This window comes from Antedon bifida, chromosome 3 (genome assembly GCF_963402885.1).
Source record: "Antedon bifida chromosome 3, ecAntBifi1.1, whole genome shotgun sequence".
NCBI classification, from domain to species: Eukaryota; Metazoa; Echinodermata; class Crinoidea; order Comatulida; family Antedonidae; genus Antedon; species Antedon bifida.
In genome coordinates, this window is record NC_136228.1 from 2,786,760 (window position 1) to 2,812,626 (window position 25,867).

Here is a 25,867-nt window from a genome sequence, read left to right on the forward strand (position 1 = left end):
TTCTGAGCACGTGGTATACAGACAACAGCGAATGAGAGCGAGCGAAATGCACGCTTAATGAGTTTTACACCAGGCGCTGATTGGTCACTGTCACGCTTCAATGCTCTTTGATCAAGAACATCGTTTTTGTGTTGACAAAAGGCTTAAAATTCAATAAACCGAACAAATTGACAAATGATAGAGGCGAAGTGCTATTCAAAAGGCAATTGCAATGAAATTATATCAGATGCTTCAGTACAACAAAGCCGCTTTTGTCTTGGCCTCGTGGCAGACACGAACAAACAAATAAACAAACGCAGGAACATGCGCGTTCCATTCACACGTACCTCGTATAATAATTTACGCTTATCAGCTATCATCACGTTCCAGCAATTTTGTATTCTTGCTAATTTGAAATTAACTATTGGTTAATGAGTTATAAAGTGTATTAAAAGAAATTATCACCGTCGAACAAACTAGATACAATTTATATTTCCTCTCAGTCAACAATAAAACGATGAAGGTTTTGTTAAGGTTTTCTTAACATGGACAGTATACCCCTATAAGACGCGACCATTAAAACTAGTTAAATAATATAAAACTTTTATTCAATCAAAACATCTGTCGATAACTTTGCAATTGTAAATAATATTGCTATAATAAACGGTGTGTTTTTTGACATTTTATTCTGGCTCTCATAAACAAATAATAACACGACAAAAGAAAAATGAAATTAAGATTGTTAACAAAGTTACAGCTGTTTGATAGCTTTCTCGTTGTTTCTAGGCATAAAATAGTTATTGAAATTTAAATACAAATAATACAAAAAGAACCATTCGATGCACATGACCATGGTTTCAAGATTCTGTAGTGAAATGTTAACGTATAGCCTATATTTTGTGAATCTTTGAACTCTTAAGTTATTATTCGTTCGTATCTTAACCACTGATGAAGCCTACTGGTTATTTTCGACATTTTAAAAATGTATGCGATATAGGCCTACTCATAGGAATTACGATTTGATACAATTTATAGGAACCAGGACTTATATGTACATTTTACATTACTGTACATTATTTGTCAAAAGTCGTTGCCGAATCGATTTCTATTTTTTTCGTGACCACCAATAAAAAGTTGAAATGATTATTATGAATAATGGCTTACCTCAACATTTTCGTAGTATGTTTTATATTACTATGCATACATACACATATTATAGGCCTATCAAATTTAGTAGTTATAGAATATGGAATAATTATTATGCCCATAAATGAAACGAAAGTTAATTTTTAAGTTCTTTATAGTATTTTTTTTAAATATTCATCTGATTAATGATTCCAAGTAAAAGGTGTTACAAAAATGTATTTCCAATCTTTATATAACATTATATCTTAGTATTAGCCTAGGGGATATTATTTCACGACGTTTGCTACATAATTCTTCATTTTGTATGTAGGAAAATTGTGTGATAATACGTCATATGTTTGTCACATGTGACTTCATATGTGGCATTTCGTATTATTGATAATAGAAATGTTAACCCCTTACTTTGTTTGAAGTTGCTCGCTCTTGTTTCTTATCTAACATCATTTCTCTCGTGCTTAAATCTACACCTCGTATTATGATAAATGAAAGTAATGTAAAACAGTAATGAGATGGATTATTCGTTAGATAATCATATTTATACGTGTACGTTGACACCTATCACATGTAGGATAACTGACTATTTTGTCTAGCTAACGTGTATCTATTATTCAATTTATATCGTGTAGCGATAATAAGGTCAATAATATGTTGAATTATCATCACCCCTTATTGCGCATGTGTAGTAATAATAGTTTATCGTTTCGCGTTGTCGCCTCCACTAATATCATGAAGACTATTTCTTAATATTAATGTGCAAAGCATCGTTTTTTAACCGACTAGTGAATTGAAATATACGTGTTTTACAGTGATATTATGGTGGCTTAATATTAATATTTGTCCCGTTATAAGCAGCCTATAAACGTAGCACTTAATTGAGAAATCAAGTTATTAAGTAATACTTACTGCTGAAGAAATAATAGTATACAAAAATAAAAGTAAAGATTATTTTCTGCATCATTGTGGAACCCTAGGGTGAAGTTTTTTATATAGCCATGGTTTCCGCAAGGACGTGTGCGCCGCAAGTACTGGACCATTCGCGACGCGATGGATCACTCAATGTGATTGGTAAACTCACTGTTGTGCCTACGTCGTTGCGTTGCGTGGAAGTGAAAACCAAATTTAAGAAACAATACAATCGTGGGGCATATTTTTCTATGATCGACGATACGTTCTCAAAATATCGATTTTGAATTATAATTTTATAATCGTTAGGAGTTTAAAGTGTATTTAATTACTATTAATGGCCTGTAATATTGATCCAACAGTGAGTTTGGTCAAAAGTGAATTCATTCAATCATAATTGGCGAGTAGCCTGAGGGAAACCAATACCGCCTGTTCAGTTTAGCGTATCGCGTAATTTGCACGCATGGGCTTTAGACGCTAGCCAGAATATAAAAAAAACACAACATTTGCTCAAATAAGGCGTGAAAAGTTCTGTTTTTCAACGTTAATTTTATAGTATTACAAAAACAACACTGGTATGACTACACCTAGGTTATTAAACACAAAGCGAAAAATTGCCTTAAGCAACGCATACCACAAAATAAAAAAACATTTTACAAAGTCAAAACTGGGAGCTAATTGCAGACAATAGTTGATAATAGAGTCGTGGAATGGTGATTTTCTAGATGAGTGAATTACAAGAGAATTTAGTATTTAGCAGTTCCGCTTTTAATTTCTTTAGGCGTCTAGGCCCATAATACCGGTGTGTAGAACACCGACCAGTTTAACTTATTAACATAATTATACCCATTCGTCCGAAATAATATTGCAATTTTGGTAATTTCGTTTAGATCTTTTGCCTGATTGCTTTCTTTTTGATATTTTAATCGCGTAATCTTAGCTCACCTGAGGTTAGTAGAATAATATCACCATCAAAACAACTTGTTTATTGTCATTGAACGAATAACTTGTGATTTTTAACTGATATAATGTGTTTTATAACACATTTTATTGCGTATTTTATAGTTGTTCTTATCTTAATCACGTACTGTGGGTTATTGATTTGAATCTATGTAAAGTATGGTAGGCGTTTGTAGGTGTAAGTGTGAACAGCGAAATAAATCATAACCGCATAAAATTAACTTTAATGTTGTCATAGCTAATATTAAAGTTTTAAAAAAATTGACAAGCGCGTACTAAAACCGTTGACGGGCGCTTACTAAAACCGTTGACGGGCGCGTACTAAAACGGTTGACGGGCGCGTACTAAAACTATTGACGTGCGCGTACTAAAACTATTGACGGGCGCGTACTAAACTGTTGACAAGCGCGTACTAAAACCGTTGATGGGCGCGTAATAAAACCGTTGATGAGCGCCTACAAAAAACGTTGACGACCGCGTACTAAACCTTTGACCGCGCACTGAAGTTGATACATTTTCATTTCAATATTTCCCTTAGTTAAATAACAAGTTATTCAAATAGCTCATTGAACGTTATCTTTGTGTAAAGTTCTTCTCAAACGCATTGTTCTCACAATGGTTGTGAATTTAAACCACAGGTGAATTGAAATGAAAGTACCCATCTTGTTCAGACCGATGTTGTAAATTTGGAAATCACATACATGATGTCATCATCCATTCGATTCGCGGTCGTCACTAAAATACCTCCACAACGGTGTTGCTAGAATATCGCAATTATTGTAAGTTTTCTAACATAACAACACTATGTATTGTATAGTTTAGTAAATCCACGGTGTCTCTAAATAGCAGTTTACATTGCGATGCTCATTTCGTGGCTATAGATAACATCAAAAATTCCGAAACGAAATATACACCATTTAATTACCTTGTTAATTATCTTATACATTACTTCGAACTTTAGACTGAAAAGGGAAAACGTTGTACGCGATTATCGGTTAGGTCTGTGATGATGAGACTTACCCGAAATGCTTTGTTTGGCTGCAAAACTTTCATTACAAACCCACAGTTATAAAAGAAAACAGTTTGTCATTTACAATGCTCATTTGCCACCTTATTTGAATCGAATTAATAAGATTAAATACACTGATCTACTGAAAAAGAGCAACGAAATGCGATCAAAGAGTTTTACCGATAAAGACAAATGTTTTTGCTAATCCGGCGAACCATAGACAGACGTTTTAATCGCTTCCCATAATAACCAATGAAATAACATTTAACTGTTGCACTTGTATCTAAAACGAATGCAAAGAAAATGTAATCACAAAACGAATTTAGGTTATTTGGTCGGTGAATTAAAAGATTCATGTTTGAAATAGATTTATCCTTGATTAAGTGTTTCTATTGTTCAATGTGAAATAGACAGCCAAAAGGCTAACGTTGGTAGATGGTCGACTGTTGTGTTGACCTACCGTAACTTTCTCGCCCTTTGACCACCGAAACAAACACTGATGAGTGAGGAATGTCCATCCAAGAACCTATAAAACTTATATAAAATAATTATATACAAATACATCATTTGTATATTTGGATATGACGTGTTTTAAAATTGAAATAATACCATACATTTTCTCTCATTACGCCAGTCCATTGTTTTAACACTTAATTTTTCATTTTTAACATATTTATTTACATCACAGTATTTTTTGTTTCTTTTTCCCCTTCTACTCGGGAAAAAAAAGACTGTAAGACTGTTTAATGTTGTTATTTTATTAGATGTTTTTATCCGTGTCTATTTTAATTGTTATTTATATAAATTTGTTCACTCATAAGCCAGAATTGGCTGATATTTTAATTTAAAGATGTATTGTCCCTTGAAACACAAAAAAATGAAGGTCAAAATATTCTAAATTTAAATTGGCCATATCAAAGTAATATTAAAGTTATTCACTTTAAGTCGAAAATTCAAGCCAAAAACAACAATTTTACGTAATTAACAGCTAAATTAATTTGATTACACTTCGTCTGTAAAATTGTCGTGAGCGAAAGTAAACAAAAATTTCAAACCATGAGTATACATTATGCATGATGCTAATTAGGATTGTTTACAACTTGTCACGGTTGAGAAGGTGTTTTCAAACAGATCGCAAAGAAGTTTTATGATTATGCATACAGAGTAGCCAAATAAGCGCGTTGCATTATGAGATATGTTTTGATCGAAAACTTTGACTGGAAGTCAAAGTTATTTTTTTAACCAAAAAACGTCTGTATTTCAGTTAAATGATTTTTTTTTCGACTAATTTTTGGTGAAAGTTAATAACTATTATGATACTTCAAAATGACCCACTTTTTTTCGAAATCTTTTTTTTTTTTTTTTTTTGGAATTTCACAAAGGGACAATACATCTTTAAACAAAAGTGTGATTAAATAAATAAATACATAAAAATACATTTAAAGATTGTTTAAACTTAGAATTTCTTCAGGTCGTAATATAAAAATTTCAGACAACTGAAATGTAAGAATTTTGAAATGGAACCCGGATTTTAAAAAAAGCTTATATAATCTTGATCAACAAATCATTCGTTACATCTTAAGGAAATGTTACGTGCTGTTGTTTTCCTAATTATACATTTTGCATCGTTTATTCCAACGGGGATGCCATGATTTATATATCTTTAATCATTAAATACTGAACATTGCATTTCACACCAAACCAATTATTGGAGGCAACTCCCACAGCCTCCCATATTTTTATCTTCTATAATTTTCAAATTATTTTCTATTTATTACGCATAAAATGCACTCGTTACCAAGTGCTTCCGATAAAAAATATTCATTAAAACGAAATTAAAACTTCCGTTTTGATATAATACTGTTAAAAATAAAAGTTATTTACTACGGTTGCATGGGTTTTATTTTTTGTTTTATATATATATGTATTTATATTTAGGCAAATTGGCAAGGATAAGCATAAGCAAATTCATTGGTCTGTATATTCTATGTGGTTCATTGACGAATAGAAGTGTCCCCTGAATAGAGGTGTCCCCTGAATAGGTGTCTCCTGTATAGAGGTGTTCCCTGAATAGAGGTGTCCCCTGTACATTACAGTGCTCTGTATATTTCAAATTCTCTCTCTGGTTCATTAACGAATTAAATACATTTATCAGTATCTCATTATGCATATAATTACCTGTCGGCAAAGAACAAACGATAATCGGACACCAATACGTAACGCGTAAGTTAATTAAGTTTTACCTAATAATGGACAAAGGCGTAGATAAAGACCTGTCAAGCTGACGATCTTTAGAATGCTGGTTAACATCAAAGGTAGAGAATGAATACATTTATCATGACCATCAAAAACAAAACGCAATCATTACGGCAAATCCGAGACGTCATTACTGCGGTAAATTCCCAGTGTGTTAGAGCTACCGCAATTTAATCATTGATTAATTAACAGTTTGAATTAAATTTAATTGAATATTTTTACAGACCGATAATAGTCACTACAGGTGTGGTCGTTACTGAATAAAGACTTCTTTTTCTATCTAACCTTTGACCTATTGTGAATCTGAATTGACCTATACATAGACCACGTTGTACAGTTGTTATACAGAGTTTAAAGGCGTTTCAAAATAAGCTAACTATAGAATACGGTACGATACAAATAACCACCACTGAACAATATCTCGATGTCAAATTTATGTTTACAAAAACTATATAAACGTTACAACAAAACAACTTTCCGTAGAAAAAAAAGTTTTTTTTCCGTGAACTCTTCAAACGCCTCGTTGTTCAAGTCTGTATAACTTGAAGCAACCAATCAGAAAGTGCGATACAAACGATGCTAATCTAGCAGACGATCCGAAGGACCAATCAGCAAACGCGATACAAACGAACGTTAAACTAGCAGACGATCAGAAAGGAACCAATCATCATCTTGTCAACTCACACCATTGTAATTACTAAAACAAATCATTCAAATGAGGATTTTATATAGATTTTATAAATTAATGTAAAATTGACTGTAAACCGTTGGTTTCCATTGATGTTAATTATTTTATGGTCCCTCTAGGTTACAAACACTCTATTTCTTCTTCATAATAAATTGCTTTTCATCCAGGTTTTAATAAAAGATAACTAGTACTGAGGAGAAATAAAATGCTAGGTAATAAATTGTAGACGATGATATGAATGCTTTTGTAATGTGTCCATTCAAATCATATTTATCTATAACTTTCCAAATTATAAAACACATTCTGAATTTTGAAATCCATTAGATTTTGGAATTTGATTGGTGTGGCATTTATAACGATTCTTTAACGTCAACGTTGAAAATAAATGTTTTATAAATCGTATTCAATTTAGAATTCAAATAAATTGTCGTCTTAAATGATATCGCTTCGTTAAAAATAAATAATCATCGTCTTTTTAGATGATATATTTGATAACTATACATCATTTTACATACTGACGTCACAGACGTATTCACATACTCTTGTTTTTGCAAACATCATTCTTTTAAAATAATCGTACTATAGAGCGTCCCGGGGAAGGCATCGATCTTATAAGCCCAAATCTCCCGTAAGTCAGTTCGTCCTCAACAAAATGGTGAAGGTCGGGTAATTTCTCCTGCTTTTGCAACCGTTTGAAATGATATGATATTTCAATAGGCTTACCTTTAAATAGATTTAAATCGCCCTTCTCCTTTACATGTTGCAATTGCACTGTGCTTTTAAACCCCTTCAGTCAGGGACTGATTTTTTTTAACGGTGCGCTAACATATTAATAGTCAGAAGTAGATATACAAAATAGTTCCCCCACCCCACCGAATCCACCCCTGTTTTCAACAGGTAGGAAATGGTATGTTGTTCACTTTTTGTCACCGCAGGCTCCTCAGTCATGACCTAAGCTAAAGTTTGTGTTGATGAGCTTACAAAACAAGGTTAAAGTTAATTTGTGCAGTTGATGTTCCTTTTATTATTCATGAAGACTGTATTTAACAACGCTAAATAAACGTTTAGCAAATTATTACAAATCCTTGATCATCTCCTATAACCTTTATCTGGAATATCAATAGAAAGACACGTACTGGTATGTTTGTTCTTTTGTTCTTTTTTGAGATGGTTTTAATTTTTAATGTCATTTAAATGTAATTCGTTTTCCTTTTGAGTATAGCTTAAAAGGTCTGAATAATCATTATTATGATTTGTTTAAATCTTGTAAGTTTTGTAGGAAGATCAATGTTGCAATAATAGTCATTATCTGTCCTCCGATGATTGGCGTATTAAATTCGATATTATACCCAAGATGCTTTGCGTGATAGTTAATTCCTATGTCATTTTCCTTTTTTTTAAATGTGAAAAGGCATTTCAAAAACATTGTTCTAGAATAATTTATACAATTTTTACAATAAGAAACTACTTAGATAAAAATAGGATTAAAACTTACTTATAAGTAAGACCGACCGGTGGTCAATGCTTAATAGATTAAAACGTTCAATATTGATTTAATAGTTGAGATTAAAGACGTTTTAGGTGTATCGATTAGATAGCTCTTTATAAGTATGCTTGATGCAGTTTTAGTGAAAAGACCAATACGTTTAGAAAGAATTACTCCCGTGGTTGGATAAAACTTACTGTTTAATTTTTTTCATTCATTGTAATTTATAAAAATATCAAAATAGTTTTGTAAATTGTAAAATGTGTTCAGGTCAGGTGGTTGCCTAAGATCTCACTAATGTTGAGGTCAAACTTCAAATCTTCTTCAATATTTATAATGTTCTCGGAATATTTTGTTTTATTAGTCCGTCTTCCTAATGTATTTTTTGGTTTATTTCTGTTTAAAAGCAAACTGAAAAAACTTTATCAAACTTTTTATATGAATTTTTATTTTCCATGTTTTGTGAGATAATACCGTACGGTACATCTACGGTAGAGGCCTACCTTTAATTTGTTACCGGTAAGATTATTATACGATATTTGCAGTAGGCCTACCGATTAACAAAAATGAATGTTTGTATTGCATTGATAGGCTTGCACTTTCCTTTGTTATAATGAAAGCTTAATTAAAACATAATTAATGACTTACAATTTAAGATGTCGAGAGAACACTTGCAGGAGAAATAAAGTCTGCCAAATGCTACGGTAACTTGTAAGAAAATTGATTGCATTCTCTTATAATACAAAGACCGTAATTAGACCGTAATCTGTTGACGTTATAGGAAAAATACCAAATAGACCTATATAGGCCTAAACAAAACAGCGAGAATTACACGTGATAGAAAAAATACCAAATATATATAAACAAAACAGCGAGAGTATTACAGGCGGTTATTTGGTTAAATTTTCCAATTGGACGTGATCATTTTGAATGTTCGTACAAAACAGCGAGAATTACACGCGATAGAAAAAATACCAAATATATATAAACAAAACAGCCAGAGTATTACACGCGGTTATTTGGTTAAATTTTCTAATTGGACGTGATCATTTTGAGTGTTCGTACAAACGGTTCCGGACGTAAACGTGGCGGTTATTTCACGATGAGTCTTAATAGGAAACTAATGATGTAAGCATGGTAAGATTGATGGGCCAATATCACAGCTTGTAACCCAAATATTTACAACGATTGTGGCGTTTTGTAACACGTTCTCGTATTAGTTAGCTCGTTAGTTATTGCAAATGCAGTGTACAAATCAACACATGATCAATCTCTTTGAGAAGTTCTTTCAGACAAAAATAATCTTAATGGAAAGAAATTTAAAAGTTAAGTGTGTTTGAGAGTCCTTGATTAGATAGTGATAATAAAATGTGATACTTGTGTTGGATTGTAATGGTCGTAATTTTGTTTTTGTTTTATGAAGTTTATCGTTCGTCGAGAATCACCATCAACTTCTGTCTTCATTTAGAAAGGTTTTGTTTCTTTGAAAATCGACCTACCAATATATCTTAGAACTAATTGAATTCTATGTCATTTATTCACTCCATTTTCTCTCTTTTGTAGCAAGCGCCTACCTTTATTATTCTCATTTCTATTTTATACACTTACGGTAATTATCTTGCTTGTCAATTTTTTTTTGTGGTCTTCCCTCTCCTCCTCCCTCATTATCTTTTTTACTGTTAAACTTGAACTATTATTTTGTAAACAAATGTTTAAATTGTTTTGTTAAAGTAATCTGTAGTCTCTATCACACAAACCTCCTGGTTTCCTGAGACCCCATTTCATCATTGTCTTGAATTATTGTACTATTATTTTGTTTTATTTGTGATTTGATGAATATTTGTATTTGTATTTAAATTATATTGCATATGTCATACTTTTTATTTTTTTGTGTATGCTAAACGTACTATCAATTCCTTCTTTTATACTTCTTGTTCTTTTGTAATCAACACTTTGGCTCATGGTAAAACTTGATTTTTTTAAACCGTCATAAATAAATGTAAAATAAATATTTAAAAGAATTGATTCATGCGTTAATCAAACATTTCACTCTTCATCTGACAAACATACAAACTTAAATGAACGGGGTTGTTTTTACTTTCTATTCGTATATTTCTAAAGAATTCCAAGTTTTAAAATTGTTTGAGTGTATAATATATGTAAATAATGCAAACCGAAAGTTTTGTCTGTTATACTCATCAGGGCTTCATTTCGGCTTGACTGATTTTTTTTTTTCGTTGACTGCTTTTTATTGCCGGCAAATTTTAACAATATCAATCAAAATTGTAAAATGTAAGTTCTTTTTGTCAGTCATCTGTTAAAATATCGCTTAACCACACAATACCAAAATAAACTTACTTAAATTACCTTTTGTTAGTTATTGTTGATTGTAATATAATTTCCTTTATGATGTTCGTAAAGTAACTTTTCATCGTGGTTATCACTCTAGCTTATCGTTGCTATTCATTCCAAACCTCCATTCTCATTTTGAAATTGAGTTATTTTGTACCCAAATAATGGTGACATTTTTAGAGCAACAGCCAATCAGAAATCAGAAAATTGTGGGATTTTTTCGGAACTTTTAGAAATTATGTTTGAAGTTTAAACGATTATTTATTCGTTTATTTTGTTATTGAATATGTATTACTAGTCTATGTTACTTATTAGTAATCGTAATTAAATACATAAATTGAACATATTATTATTCAACCGCTCAGTGATATTCTGAATATTTTAGAAACGATAAAGATTGAGAAACCTGAAGAATGTATATTTATTATATACATCCTTTTGTCTTTAGCAGTGCATTATCAACTCAATATCGGCAACGGGTGAAATACAACAAATAGATGCGAGAGTGACATAAAACGAATCTAATTTGAATTTAGTATACAATAAACCTTGTATTTAACAAGGTGTTAATAAAAGCAAATTGCTTCCTGAATGAGACGACTCGACTTAGTCAGATTGATTTATGTTTCTTAATGAATACAAATTGAGAAATGGCAAATAATGAGTCGCTTGTCGGAAACAGCCACCGTCTTGTTGAATATTAAAAGTAAATATGTTATGATTGAAGAGATATATATTTTATTTAATTTTTTTATTTGAATTAAACACCCGTCTAAGTAGTATTTTTATATTTCTTTAAAAAGATTCTTTCAATTTGTTTGGTAATATAGTGTTAACGTACAAATAAATTGAGTTTATTTAATAAGTTGGCCCACATCCCAGTCAAAATACTAAAATATATATTTATCTTAAAAGTTTAAATTTAATACAGTAGGCCTATAACTGTAGTTAAAAGTTCCTCCTACCGTTTGTGTTACAATTTGTCCATATTTAAACATAACAATGGACCTATAAAGTATTAATTTGTAGGTCGTCCATGGTATAATATATTATAACTTGGTGATTTGGACCAAGAAGCCTGGGTTGTATGGGAGCATGAGATATTTCTCCATGGTGGGAGCGAAGCACTTTACCTCTTTATAACATCAGTGGTACTGTATATTGGTGCAGATAGACGGAGCTTTGGTAGTCCTCTGGGCGGATGGTGCAGATTGTATTTAAAATTACTTAGGCTTAGAGTAGGCCTAGACCTATCAATATTTGTTTCTGACTTTCTTTATTGTTCTCTTTTAAATGATCGTTTACATGGCATCCTATCTGCCTACGGGTAAATATTACAATAAGCCAATTATCGGTATTCCATTCGCCGTTATTACATGATTAGTTCCTAACAAAATTATTATTAATTCTTAATGTGTCGTTCCGTAATTCAAATGAAATCTATGGCATTGTTAAGATGTGTTTTGCGACCCATTACACTGTATCCTTGGGGTTATCAGTGACTATATTGAAAAGCAATCAAACGCGAGCTAATTGAGGCGAATGAGGGAGACACGTGCGCACTAATAGGCCTCAGATAGTTGCTCTATTGAAGCGCATCGGAAGCCAAATGCCGCATAGTTAGTTGGTATACTCAGACCGCATTATACTTCAATATAAATATACCGGCGTTCGTTCGCAGATCATTGGGCAGTGAGTGATCCTATATATAGACAAAATGGAAACATTAAGGCACTTTTACGCTATTTTCTAGCTTTGTTTTTATTCATGATCTTTAAAGGGGTCGATTTATTAGGGTATTTACTTAATTTAAGTAAGTATCTTTGGTTTGTCACGTGCTGCTGAGTAGTAGTAGAAAAACCAAGTAATTTTAAAATAAAACATCGGCATTATCACAAATAAGCTATCTACAGTCTTCGTGTGTATTTATTTATACAATTAGAAATACAATTTAAATTGTTCGTTAAGGCGGCTTCATTTGCCGGCATGAAGTACCATCAATATCGCTAAACAAAACTAATTATTCCTACAACGAATACAACAAAATTTCAATTTTGTTTGGTACAATACTATTTGCATGACATTAGCAATGATTTTATGATCATCATTATTAATACAGTTAAAATTAATTTCTCGAGCCTTGGGAGAAAATATTCATCGACCCGAACGACCAAATTTGACCCTGTTCCGAGTGCGACAATTCCTCGGATTGATACCCAGGCCATAGATAATATCTCACACAAATGACATCCACGAAGCAAACGCCTTTTAAACCATTCATAAACGAGAACATGCCATATTTAATCATTTTTTAATCGTATTTTAGTTCACTGGAATAAACAGCTGTAGCTGTAGGTCTGTGCAAGCTGCGCTTAAATGTATTCCGTCGATGCTAGGCCTAACGCAGAGTAACAGTTGTGTTTTCGACGCATGACCAACCAGGCCTGTCACACACGCGGAAAGTTTATCTAGATGCATGCTAGCAATCATAAGTGGGCACTCTCAAACAAATCATAATTTTCTACTAAAACTCGAGTGGCATTGAGTAGCAATTACGGCGCTATCAAACTACAATATCGTGTCCCAGGCGGGTCTATGTTGATATTACAAGAACCGCTTAAGATCATTCTTACTTATTGCTCAGACACTTGCCGGAGTAAAGTTTCTTATCGCACCTGTTCTTTGTGCTCTTCTTAATACATTAAATAGAATTACAGAGTTTATTTTGTATTTAAATCTCGTTTATTATCCACTTAGTGTATTTACATTGTACTCATTATAAAGAAAAAGCTTCAATGGATTTTACACATTTTAAATTGTAATTTTGAACCATAATTGTTTTAAGAATTTCTTTGTGTAATAATTACTTATGTTTTACTGATGCTATTTACGGTATTATTTAATATTATACAGAACAATATAGTATATATTATATTTTAAATTTCACTTTAAAGACAAAAATATATACAGAGATATTTTATACAATGCAGTTCCAATAGCATTTCAATTTTACATTGTAAAATCTACGGCACTGATAATATACATTAAATAGGTTAATTATTATTATGAATAGTTCATAAAACATAATTGTTACTGCACTTTTAAATATTTTAATTGTTGTTTTTTTTTTAGTTTTTAGCTTATGATTATAATATTCATATTTATTGGTCTTTGTGCTTTACATAAATATGTTTATGCCGTTTATAGTATTCCGGGAACTACAGTTTACGGGAAAGTGCATTAATTTTTGTTCTCGTTTTGGAGGTAATAATATATTATTATCTTCTATTGGTTCAATTTTATAAACGAGCAGTACAACTACGCGTCGCGACTATAGTGCGCGGTGTACAAAAGTTAATTTGGCACAACCACGTGATTATCTACATGCGCACTGTGACGTGTTGTGCCAACGTAGCGTTTATACTATACATAGTACGTCGGAAAGAAATAGAAAGAAATCACAAAGACAACAATGACCCGGATTTTTTTTTGCGCGCGTTGAAACATTGATAATGTTACGCGTACGTTCAAATATTATCACGTCTTTTGTACGCGCACAGTTCGAATAATGATAATAATGCCAAGGTATTAATACCCGCGTTCAAACATTGATAATATTACGCCTTTGATACGCGTGCGTTCAAATATTGTCACGTATTTTTTACGCGCACAGTTCGAATAATGATAATAATGCCATAGTATTTAATACCCGCGTTCAAACATTGATAATATCACGGCTTTTGTAATCTTTGTTGTGTTACTGGCAAATAATATACAGGTAAACAGAATAAAATTAGGTTACAGCATTTTAGAATTTCTTTTGGTTAAAATATGTGTATAATATCTAAAATATAGGCCTAATACTGTCCACGGTTTAAAATGTTTCATTATCTTGTTTTCGGAATCAGGTTTTTTTTGCTAAATTCTATTTAATATTTCCTCTTTTATTTCCTTGATAAGCAATTATAATTGAGTTACATTAGGATTTAAAAAAAAGAGAAAATTGTGTTACTAAAAAAAATATATACTTTTAGATCATAACTAAATTAAATGTATTCTAACGTTCGTTAACTCGTGAGTTGGGTGGTGCTGGACGTCAAATACATTTCCAACCATTTGTATTGCCATTTAAAACGATGTTCATCCCTTTAATGGCAAATTCATCTTGCATATCAACTCATAAACTGTATAAACAAGTGCTTTGGATGGTAAGTTAACGAATTCATTCACGTCAGTGACGCATTTAGCCTGTCATCTATCTTGAAAAATAATAAAAATCGGCGGGCCTAAAATGCTATTGCCAGAACTCACCAACCGTGAAAGGACGCAATTAAAAGACAGAGACGAGAGAGAGCGAAACGTTAAACGGCTCACAAAGGTCTGACGACGCGGTAATTATCGTGAACATGGGGAAACTAGAAAGAATCAATGAGGCCTAGAAACTGGCTCAGGAAAAGACATTTTACACTTCATCATTTTTGTCGATTTGAAAAATAATAATCACCCTCGGATTATCGTCTGTTTAATGGTTCGTTTAGGTCTCGCTTCATTGAGTGTGTTGCAATTATGGTCGTTATTGCAATTGCGTTTGGACATACATGACTGAGAATATAAGTAGAGAAAATAGTCATTTTGCAACAAGGTTTTCCTTTCTTTACACTATCATCGTTTGTACCCAAAACAAGACTCATCGCTAATCATTTTATGCACGTTAAGCATTCGTCGTTTGAAAAAGATTGGTGCTACTTAACGATATACGCGGTATTTTTCAAAGCATGCGACAAATGACTCGTAATTTGCGCTAAACGTGTTTTCAATGAGTCAGTTATTTCATAAAATTTTTATATTGCTTTTTTTGTATTATTAAAACAGGAATGACTCTTACATATTTCTGTTTAGGCCTACTTTGTTTTTATTATTTAACACTTAATATATTCCTGATGTACGTATAACCGTACATTTGCCTTCTAATATTATTATTCCGGTATTTTTTTAACTTTGTTGAGTTCCATTCCGAAAGTTTTTCAGTGAATTGAACATGTTAACATTCCGTTTTCCTTGTGGATAATAACGTTTTTGACTTTGCGCCTTCCATACCTGTAGGCCTATCAAAGAAGTGCGTCATTGCCGCACAATTGTTCGTAGAATAGGTATGATGTCGATATATCACATATTATGGACATATTCATCAATTAAGTGGAATATTTTTAATAAATACTAGGTATAATTATTTAACTTCAAGTCAATTTTCATTTACGTACTGAAGAATGTTTAAATTGCGTTGGTGGTACGTTCCAATGGGGATTACAAAAATCCCGGTTTTTAGTTCTGTCGTATAGTAGGCATAGGCGTAGTTTTCTAATAATACAATATATTTTTGACATGGTTTTTTGTAAACACTTCTGTCATTTCGCTTAAAGTGAAATTGAGCGTATAAATAAGCCAGTAACTCAGTAATCGCCGACCAATAACATGGTCATCTTCATAAAATAACTTTGAAGGATGGTCTCCATGTGTATCAATCATATCATCAACTAAGTTCTTTATTAAAGGGGAAAATATATTTTATCAGTATAAACTAAAAATAGACAAGGCGAGCTTTTCGACATATGACCTACCGGTATAGTGTATATATGACGGGTAAACTTAAAGTCGGACTCAATTGGCAATTCTGGTCCAGGTGACGAAATTAGATTCTGTTATCACAGGCAGGCATGATAATAATTGTACTCGTTACCGTACGCGCGCGTCTACGTTGTGCGTCTTGTTTATGGTAAGCCTATTTGAAGTGGAACTTATTTTGCAGTGGTACCGTATTTATTCGATAATTAACATCGCTTATTTGGTGATTTACTGTTTTACCGATGAAACTCGACATGGCGCTCGGCACTCGCGCTTATTCGACAGCAACATTTTTTTTTCTCGATCGTTTACGGTATGCACACGAGCGTGATAAATTACTGTAAACCTTTCATTGTGCTTTCCGATAATAAGTATATTGATGATTTAACTTAGAAGGAGAATTAGCGTAAACAACAAGCGCGGTAAGCAATATGTTATTTTATTGAAAAATCTATAATCGAGGTGACGAAACAAGGCATGTGTAAAAATTAACTTTTTTTGACAAAGAAACCATCAGTAAGACGATACATTATTATATGTTAAACTTGATCAATATGCAATAACTGTTTACACAATAAAGTGATCAATATTTTACACCTATTGTGATAATGGGTTATTGTCCCTCTTTAGAAACTTAATCAATTTACCATTTTGTTGTCAGTATTGGAGATTATACGAATATCAATTTAATTCTATTATACGACCACATGGATACTTTAAACTCTGATGCGTTAATAAGCGAAATAAATTATTAAAACAAGAAGGTCTTACTGCATCAATTTCAGAAAAATTATATTAGTATCTCGTCAGTAGATTGAGACATATCGTGGGCGGCGTTCAAAAGCGTCTGATAATGGCTCAAATATTTGTACGCACACGTCTACGCTGTGCGTCTTTTCGTGTATTTTTCGTTATGAGCTGCAAAAGAATAAACGCACCAAGCCTCAAAAGAAAGAAAAGAAAAAAATAAAATGTTCGCCTTTACCTAAATTTATCAGGCCTATCATTCTGCGCATGTGCAGTCTCACACATATTGTGCGTCGACAAAATAACATTTTCTAGGAATTGAATCATCAAAGATGGCGGATTTTGGCCATAAACCACTTTGCTTTTCACTCACGGTCATGTATTATAAATGTTCAATCATTAGTCAGATTTTAAATAGCGCCACTTTCTTTGTTAGGCCTAATATTAGATGATTTGTTTGAGATAGTCGCTATCGAATCGAGTTAGAACAATACCATAAAAGCCCCAGTGGTATAATGGTTAGGACATCTGCATATCAAGCAGAAGGTTCCTGGTTCGAATCTCGGTTAGGGCTACTTTTTCTCATTCTCACAGATTTCCTCATCTTTATCGTTTCAAATTAATTAATTATTTCAGTATATTACCGGGCGTTTAGAATTTAATTTATATTTAATTTATTTATGTGATGTTTATTTATAAATGATGGTTATAAATATGTCACTTTGAACATTAGGCCCTTTTTTACTTGAAAGTTTCCGAACTTTTTTTAAAAGTTGTTTAGGGATTAGATATTACTTAAATATTTAATTTAGCTTTATATTATGTAAATTTGGCACATGTGTGAACATGTCCTTTCTTCGTTCCACCTGTATAGTTCACAATCGTCCAGAGTTGATCACATGGCTATTTACTTCCCTAAAGGGAAAATTATGACTTTAAAAATATTAAAAACTGGTCAATTTGTTTTTAATGAGGAGAGAAACAGTTGTTTATCGATCTGAGTTTCTAGACGAATAAGTAGAAATTAGGAGAAGTTAGTCGTGTTCACTTACGCGATGAATTGTTTATCTAACATACATAATTTCTAAATTGGGTGAAATCTTTCATTAAGAAATGTCTTCGAGCGTTCCTAATCGCATCTACTTACCAGTGTTTAGTCTCCAATTCAATGAGAAATTACAGACTCGTTTCATGAATAATTTTACTTATTGATTTCGATTGTATTGGCGTTACTGTCATATCAATAGTTAAAAAGCCTGTAGGTAGAATCGTTAGTGAATTGACACTTCGTATTGACACCTTCGGTTTGCTAGTGTATTGACGATGTTTTTCTGTCGATGAACGGTTCGTATGTGTGCAAAACGAACTGATAAAAATTGCATGAGTTTGCTAAATGTGTATTTAAAAAAACACAAGCAACGGAGAAGGTTACGTACCAGTTAATGTATTATAACTGTTAAAACTTGACTGCGTATCACGTGCAAACCAATTGACCAATAACAAGCGACGGGTCACCCGAACTACTATGGTTGGTCAAATTATACTTTCGTTCGCGTAGGCTGCGTCTCATCTTATTCAGCCAGTTCATTGGTATGCCTAACCAAGCAACTTTCACCGCTGTAATTTAAACTATATAAACGGCTTAAGATAAGATAATGTACACTACTAAAGTCATAATAATAATTTATGATTGCATTAATTTCTGCAACATTGACCCAGGTCAAAGGCTACAATAATTAATAACATTTTGACCTATTTATTTTCTGTAGTTCGATTTGATCTCATGAATGTCTGCCACATTGACCTGTGTCAAAGGTTATTAATCAGTGATCATTAATAACCTTGTTGTCCTTTGATATTCTGCAGTTTGATTTGATCGAATAATGTGTGCAACATTAACCATGAGAAAGGTTACAAATTAATCAATGATTATTAACCCTTTTGACCTTTTCTTTCGATTTTATTGATCGATGGATATGAATGATTGAAATGATTTTAAAATAATAACAGTAACACCTTGCTACAAATTTGGTCAACAATCACGTGTCATCCTTTTAATTTCATAAATCATCTAACGCCATCATTTACCGTGTTCTTTGTTTAGGTAATTCTCTTCCTTGACCGACAAGCCGGAACGAAGGATTTTCGGATAAGTTAGAGCAGTTGTATTAAATGATTTGGTACTAAACAAAATCCTAGTCAATGAACTTTACAAATATCACCATTCAATCAAATTGATTTGAGGCGATTCTTATTTAAATCAAAATACACATAGAAAACCACGACAGGAGACGTGTCTGACAAGAGCCACCGTCGATAATTTCACCAGCGATTGGATGGATGATCATATAAAAGGGCCATAGTTAACAAAATATGTGTGTAGCGAGTGCTGGCGGGGAAGGGAGGATTAAGAACAGTGCCCTTTGAAAATGTCATCAACAAACTTATAAGGCCTAGCCATAAAGTAGTCTCGATGTAACACCAAATACGAGTTTCCTACATTTTTTGAGGGCTAAATTCTTTGAAAAAAATTTCTTTTTTCTTATAAAACCTTGCCATAGAAATTTTTTTTTATTTATGTTATTGCAAAATAATTAACAAATAGTATAGTTTACGTGTTTCGCCGAAAACTCCCTAAACTTCCATAATGACGTAGGTGAGTCGACCAATCGCAAGCGACAGTTCGGGTGATCCATCGTGTCGTGATTGGTCAAATTACTTGCGGTGCTCTTGCGTCATTGCTTTGTACAGGTACGTCACCTACGCGCAATTTTCTATCCTTAAGCTCTGTCTACACTATTAAACTAGTTTGACAAAAAAATGTGTGATGTGCCCAAATATCATCATATCCATATATAGGCACGTCAATTTTTTTTTTGTCACAAACTTTGATAGTGTAGACAGAGCTTTAAGTATACACACTAACAACCCATACAGACGCATACTGATGCTGATTACTTCGACGCCATAGAAAATTGTCACGTTTAAAGTGAATCGCCGTCATTAACTTTTAAATATAACGTTACATGAAATAATGTGGATAACCGACTCCTTGTATTTTAACACAACGGAAATATGTGTACAAATGCAGGTTGACGATCTGTCGGATTGTATGATAGTTGTAACCGTTCACTTGACCGGACACGGTAATATTATCTAACCTGCATTACGTTTTTACTGCCGACATTTTTTTAGTGTTTCCGTTTACATGAACCATAATTTTTATGTACACAATAACGTGCATGTAGACCTATATATCGTAGGATTCACTTTGAACTTATGAGTGTGTAAAACTTTAGATATATGGCCGTGTTTCCGCAGCCAAAACCAAATTATCGGTTTAAGTTTTTTAACCAATAAAGTGCGCATGATAAGTCATTACCAACCAACCAGATGCCCAATCACATTGCAACAATTTTTTCCTTCAGGAGGTCAAAGGATAACAATTATCGCATTTATCCGATAATTATCTGATTTGAATGAGATAATTATCGGTTAATTTTTAAACCCCGTTTCCACAGGCAGTTTATTATTTATTTATTTATTTATTTAACAACATATTTATACAGGATAATACACAATCAAGTAGAAATAAACTTGTTTTGCATTGTGGTCCTGTCGGTTAATTTTTATCGGTTAATTATCATCGGTTAATTATCGGCTAGTTTTTATCGGTTAATTATCGGGTAATTTTTGGCTGCGGAAACACGGCCTATGTTTATTTACTTTAATAATATTAACGATATTAAAATATTTGCTTTAAGGCTTTTTTATACTAGGACTAGAGTAAGTTCATACTAGGGATATGACGATAAATAGATAAATATACATTTTTCTACAGAAAACAAAATAAATATACAGTAACTGTCTTCGATGATTGTCTCCCAATCAAGTGACGTCATGTTCTTATTGATCATCATAATGATTGGACAATACATTTATTATCCTATTATAAATCTATAATATAAAAACTGTTAATGTTATCATAAAGTCAACTCTTATTCCGTTTGTTGTAGGGAAATAATCATTCGTAATAATACGTTAAACCAATCGGTTCACGAAATATGTCTACTTGTTTGTCTCGTCCTTCGAATGAGACGTTAAGCTTGGTCTTACAATTTATTTCTTTTGGTTACAAAGTGATGCATGTATATCGCCCGAAACAAAGCAAGAGTGAGAGGCATATATTTCGGTGCAATGGCATGTTATATAAACTTTATTTTCAGTGAAATGGCATTATATAAACTTTATTTTCGGTGCAATGGCATTATATAAACTTTATTTTCGGTGCAATGGCATTATATAAACTTTATTTTCGGTGCAATGGCATTATATAAACTTTATTTTCAGTGCAATGGCATTATATAAACTTTATTTTCGGTGCAATGGCATTATATAAACTTTATTTTCGGTGCAATGGCATTATATAAACTTTATTTTCGGTGCAATGGCATTATATAAACTTTATTTTCAGTGCAATGGCATTATATAAACTTTATTTTCAGTGCAAGGGCATTATATAAACTTTATTTTCGGTGCAATGGCTTATATAAACTTATCACAAACCATTACACGCCTCGTCAAAAACAAATACTGACCCCTGTAATAAAAATGGAGTAGTGATATAACCACACATGTTAGTTTTCATTAAAATCGGTTTTAGTGCTTTTTTTTTTGTAAAACCTCACAATAATGTACGAATTTATCTTAAACCAAAATCAATAAAAGTCTCAACAACAGTTACAAGCTTTTAAGTATGAGATTTTTGACCATGTAACACCAGCATTTTACAGAGGTATGTTCATATTCACAGCGTTAATGTTTCTTATCTAACGCAAGGCGTACGGTAATCCGTTTCGTTAAAATTAACGTGTTCAGACACAACGATCAAAAATAGTCCATGCAAATAATTCCCCCTAAATCGAGGTTAGTCGGCTTAATGTTAATAATAATAATTTAATATAGCGCAATATGTAGAGTTTCTCTAAGCGCTGAACAATCAACAGACAATTTTGAAAGTGCAAATTAAAAAGGAGGAATTTGAGGTGTTACCTACATTATATTATTGTCCCTCGTTCGTTTCGCAGGAAATTGACCCCTTCACAGGGATGTTCCACAGGAGGCGTTCTTATGAGATTTTTTTAATGAAAAAAAAATATAATGTTAAACTATTATGAATTCCCAATATTTTTAATATAATAATATTTAATAATCTATAATCTAATTATTTTTAATACTACCACACTTACTGTATCTATCTTGTTATTACTGTATTCTAAGTTTTATATCGCTATGTAGAACGCGAGGTTACGTGCTTGCCTACAGTACATCTGTGATATAAACATCTTTAACGAGTAATAAACTCAATCAAAATGACAAATTGAAGATGAATTCATAACATGTTTTATTAAAATAAGAGTAATAATATAATACAATAATAATAAAGCAAAATTAATAGCTTTGCAATATGAAATGTAATAAAAATATAATATAGGGATATTATTTGATTGACGTGTCTTTACCTTTAATCAAAATGTTAGTGTTAATCATAACGTTCATTTAATCTGTGAGAATTCACTCTGGTTATTAGTCTTATTGAGTACAATTTAGATGTAAAAATAGCAGTTTTTCTTTGCTTAGCAGTTGTTATCTTATTGTCATTTTATCACCTAATATTTATTAATTGAAATTTCATTTTTATTCGTGGTTCGCTCATAAAGTTGGTATTATGCAAAACCGTATGGCAAATTCCCAGACTAATCTTAACAACAGAATAACCACTATTGAAACTGATTTTATGATTCGTGAGCTCACATGTACACGCGGGCCACACGCGTGGACTTGTAACAACTATGTATTTGTTTCGTAGCGTCACACTTAATTTAACTAATTGTTATGAACAATATAAAGCGGATTTATTAACGGTATTGTACTAGATTAGTCAGTTGGTCTGTCGGTCTGTCCATTTGCGCGTGTACGGTTGCGCTAATTCTACTACATTCCTGCTGCTCATAAAAACGGTGATGATGGTTGTATTTAGACCTGCAAAGAGCAGTGGCCGTATTCACCATTCACGTTTAGGCTAAGGCAAACACGTATGCCTTAGGCCTACCCTTAACTATCTAGGCCGAAGTGAATACAATTTAAGGGAAATACTTAAATATTTATTGATTTAAGTGAAATACTTAATATTTAAGGGAAATATCTTACTTCAAGAGTGATTTATGAATACGGCCACTGGTTCAGTTACGACAGTCACGTCACGTGGCAAGTTGTACGAAGTGGTTAACTACGCGTCACGTAGCATGTTATAGAACACGAAACAAGACGCAAGTTTTCGCTGACGACTTGTGTGTACGTGCGAATCGCACGTGTATCTTTCGTGGTACCAAAACTTGTCATTGATGTGAGGCATAGTGCTGGTTCACTCGGCACCAGTCACATTTGCGTTGTTGTATGATGATATGCTAAACGTAAATGTAATAGGCCTACCCTATAGATCGTTATTAGACATTGTGTATGTTCATGATTTGTCTTAACATTGTACAGGCCTATATTTAGAGATAACTAGGACAGGTAAAAAGAAATATAGAACAGGCAATGGGTTGATACTCAAATCAGCATCACATACGAAACAAATATCGATGAACCAGTGACGTCACGATTCATCATAAAACGTGAATAAACGGCAAACAAAATGAACATCTAAGAACGGTTTGTTTGTAATGAAGATAACGAAGGCGACATAACTATAGTAGTACTGAATATATTGTCTGCTAAATTGGACACGTTTAGCTTTTTATGAATGCTTGAAATTACCCTATCATAAACTTATGATCGAATATGTATCGTATGTCATAAACACCTGCTCAGTTATGCGTACTCGCGTACATTCTCCTTAGCTTTAGCGAGCGCGACTGGTCCGTGATAAACGATGAGCGAATCGGCTTTCAATTCTTAACTCAACTACACTTAAAAACACGATTCCCAGTTGGGTTAAAGTCGCCAAGTATCCAACATATAGTGACACGCATGACAGACCTGCAAATTGAACTGAAATTGCCAGCCACTTCGATTTGTTTCTTTTCAATATTGTCTTTTTAACTTTCAAATGTATTCACAGGAATCGTGTAGCATCGTCTGTGTGGAATATGTCACCAAGCAGACTAAAACCTCTTAGATATGCGCGACGGGCGAGATACTACGGTGTTTTATATCGCCATCCGGGGCGTCATTTTTTTATTTATTAATTGAAGTCATTAGCAAGCAGTGTTGCCGTCAATCTAGTGTGACGTTCTTTTACCCTTTTCGTTATTGTATCGCTATCATCATTAAAGTATAATTAGACTTTTTAAAAAAATCTATTCCCTCGGCATTATGCATCAATACTGAGATTTTAATTAGTAATTATTTTATAATTATCATCATTTCCATCATTATTGTATTCATTTAATCATAATTTGGAATCATCATCAATTTCATCAACGGAAACTATATATTTGTTTTCGTCATCATCATTGTTATGAATACGTCATCATCATCTTCACCATTATCTTCTCCCATCATTTTATCCATCCTTGTCATATTCATAATCACAAATCATCGGCATGACTTTCATCTATGTTATCATCTTTCTATCAACATCATCACCATCATCACTGTCATGAACTTCATCCTTTTATCATTATCGTCACAACATCAACGTCTCTCATCGTCATCATCTTTATATCAACATCATCATCATCATCATCAACAACTTCATCATCTTTATATCAACGTCATAATAATTATCATCATCGACTTCACCACCATCGTTGTCATAAACTTCAACCTTTTTATCATCATCAAGGTCATCATCTTTATATCAACGTCATCATCTTCATCATCACCATCATCAACTTCAACATTTATCATTTTTGTCACAACATCAACTTCATTATTGTCATCATCTTTATATCAACGTCATAATCATTGTCATCATCGATATTGGTCATTAGAATCATCGACATCATCACCATCATCATCTTTAAATCAACGTCATCACCCTTATGATCATTTTTGTATTTTAAATCGAATGTCGTCATCATCATCATTATAGCATCATTATCGTCATTATCAAGATTATAAGTATTACCCTCTCATCATTATTATCCTCATTGTATTTTCTTAAAAATCAATTACATTTTTATAACCACCAATCTTCGTCATCTAGATTGATAATACCGTTGATGTTTTTTTTACTTTGTAATATTGTTTTTTTTTTATTCCCATTACAAAACTTAATATTGTAATATTGTATAAATAAAATTCCAATATATTTAAAATCACTAATCCCATTTCGAATAATAGTAAATGAAATATCAATATAGTCTGTAAAACAACAGATTGTTTTGTGATGGCCTAAAGGGGCTTAATTACGTTTGCAATTGCTTTCTTATTTATTCATAAGTTTTCTCGCGAATGGTCCCAAACGTCTCGTTTGTCTATTCTCCATAATACTGAAGCGATATGTGGAGATATCTTACGCGATATTAACAGCAGTGTCACGGCTCACTGCTTACTGATTTAGTCCATTTTTTTTCTTGTCACACCTTCACTAATTTCGGTCATAATTTGTCCATAATTATTTGGCGTAACTCAGAGGAAAGCGTTTAATTCGATCTAAGAGATTTCAAAATTCTACTTGAATTCAATATAATGAACTGTGTATAATTTATTC

At 32.5% G+C, this 25,867-nt stretch overlaps 1 protein-coding gene across 3 annotated transcripts in view; it reads left to right on the forward strand.

Annotated features, from left to right (window-relative positions):
• The window catches only part of LOC144838860 (ATP-dependent DNA helicase DDX31-like), an 87,611-nt gene that overhangs the window by 40,971 nt on the left and 20,773 nt on the right, over positions 1 to 25,867 (forward strand). The gene's annotated exons all lie outside the window — the stretch shown is intronic.